We start from the raw sequence: 2,443 nt of genomic DNA, 5'->3' as shown, positions 1-2,443 counted from the left end.
GCACTACTGTCATATATGCAGAGGGCCTAGATTGTTCCCATGCTGGGTCCTTGGTTGTTGATTCAGACCCTGTGAGTTCCCATGAGCCAGGCTAACCATTTCTGGGGATTTTCCTGTGATTCCCTAACTCTGTCTCCTACAATCTCTAAGACACATCTTTCTTCCAATTGTTGTGTATGACTTATACACTAGGCAAGTAATATGTGTTTTATTTTTCAATTTTTAAACAGCAATGGATTTTTTCCTAAATCTTTCTGATGAAAATATTGATGATTGAATTTAGTCCCTAGTAATGTGGGGAGTAGGATTCATAGCTAGGTCTAAAATTCAGACATCATTAGGATAAAGACTATTGTGTTAAACTAATTAAATGGCTGTTGTATTGTTTTAATTTGGTCTCTGAGTTATCTTCAGCAAGGTACTCTTCATAATTTCTTATGATTGCTTCCTTCCTGCCTGATAAATATTACTATTTTATAATCACCACTAATTGGCTATCAGGGTATCTGTCTACCATGAAACTAGAAATATAAACTGTTGGGAGCCACCTGGAGGCACAGGTGGTCCTGCAGTTTGGAGGTAGCCACGTGGGGCTGAGCAACCCTGCCTGCACCCTTGCCTGCACATGCTCAGACCAGCAGGATGGCATTAACCAATCAGGACAGCGTTCAAGCCGCTCCACCGTTTAAAAGCAGCTGCCTCGGGGCCCAACGCTCTCTCTCTAAGCTTTCTCTTGTCCCTGCTCTATCTTCCCTTCCCCCAATTTTCCTCAAGGGAATGCTCCAAATAAAGATGTGACCAGAGAAGGAATTCTCGTTTTTGGTGGGGTTCATTCCTGCTGGACAGGATGGCGCCCCGCAACTGGTGCTCGAAACTCCGGGACGCTGAGGGACCCTGACAACTACGCCGGGGGACCCTGAAAGCCCGGAAGAAAAAGCTGAAATCAGACACCAGCACAGAGAGCCTTGAATTTCAGAACTCTGAGAACATGGAGCGGTGAGTGACGTCGGTTGAAATCCCCAGAAAGGGGAGGAAAAGAAATGTAAAAAGGAATTTCAAAGGATAGGCCTAAAATAGAAAAGAAAATACAAAAAAAAATCAAAGTTAAGGTATCTGAAAGAAGGTACAGAAAGCAACGGGGAAGAAAAATCCCTTAAGTTCAGTGCAGGAGGAATGTGAACAGCAGCAAAAAGGCGAGGTAACTAAGGCGGGACTATGAGGACGAAGGGGTACGGGAGACCGCGGCTTCCGCTCCCTCTCCGTCCACCTGCGTACTCGCTGTTAGAGACTGGAGGCAACAGTCTCGTAGGGAGGCGAGCTTGATCACTGCCTTCCCTGTTCTTAAAGAGCCACAGAGTTTCTGAGGTGATTTTCGCCTAATTTTGTTAAGAGAGCTCAGTCTCTGGCTCTCACGTACAAAAAACTTTAATTTTTGACTGAGAAAGACAAGCTGCTTGATCGTGCTGAGAGTGCTGGCGGCAGCCGGCCCGCCTTTGAGCGGTAATGCCTGATTAGAAACACGGAAGTGGGCCAGGCACGGTGGTGCACACCTGTGATCCCAGCTACTCAGGAGGGAGACGCAACCAGTTGCTGGCGGGGAGTTTGCTGGAGGTCTACGAACAGCCAGGTCACCATGGCGACGGGCGGGCTAAAGTCCGTGTGTCATCAGAGGCTATATGTCCCGGCCTTCTGGCGGGGCTATGGTTTTTGGAGGACCTTTTCAGCACCTGAGCGGACTCGCCTGACTGAGGCGGAAGCTGTGTGGTGAGCAGCAGCGCCATAGAAGGCAGAGAGGAGCTGAATCAGCTCTGCGGAAAAACTGTGTTTCCATAGCATCATGGGCGGGCGGAGATGAGTTCCCAGAGAACGGGGCTCCGCGCGCGGGCAGACCGGGCCCTCCACGGGTGGGCGGATGCCCCCCCTCGCCGGAGCTTGAAAAAGACTCACAGCCGGCGGTGCGAGTTCATTGCCTGAGGTGAAACGGCGAGCCCGCGCACGGCCCGGGGCGGGGCCATGCGGAGCGCGCCATAAGGGGCTTCAGAGGCGGAGCTATGGCAGCTGCCGCTGTCCGCTGCTGCCGCCCTCAGCCAAGGTCGCCAAAAATTCAGTCAGATAAAAACATTTGTCGCCAAAAGATTAGTCAGATGAAAACATTTATCCCCCAAACATCGCCCCTTTGTCAGCAGGAAGTAGTAAGATGATCGATGCTACGCCCATTCTCCCTTAAAGAACTGGTCGTGATTATCATAATAAAGGCATGTTTACCTGGTTACCGTATCCTAGGTAACAAAGAAAGGCGGACCTTTTGCCTGAGGCACCTGGTGAGATAAACAATGCTACCTAGAGGTTTTTCCATCTGAATAGGGGAGCTGGAGAGATGGCTCAATGGTTAAGAGCATTGCCTGCTCTTCCAAAGGTCATGAGTTCAATTCCCAGTGACAAC

General features: G+C 49.7%; 1 non-coding gene across 1 annotated transcript; it reads left to right on the top strand.

Moving 5' to 3' along the window:
• The first annotated feature begins 1,696 nt into the window (after window positions 1-1,696).
• LOC148121846 (Nuclear RNase P) lies at window positions 1,697-1,982 on the top strand. The gene has a single exon (XR_015738219.1).
• Window positions 1,983-2,443: the final 461 nt, after the last annotated feature.

This window comes from Myodes glareolus, chromosome 6 (genome assembly GCF_982192425.1).
Source record: "Myodes glareolus chromosome 6, mMyoGla1.1, whole genome shotgun sequence".
In the NCBI taxonomy this organism is placed as follows: domain Eukaryota; kingdom Metazoa; phylum Chordata; class Mammalia; order Rodentia; family Cricetidae; genus Myodes; species Myodes glareolus.
Note: the sequence above shows the minus strand (reverse complement) of the source record. Positions and strands in the feature narration are given on the sequence as shown.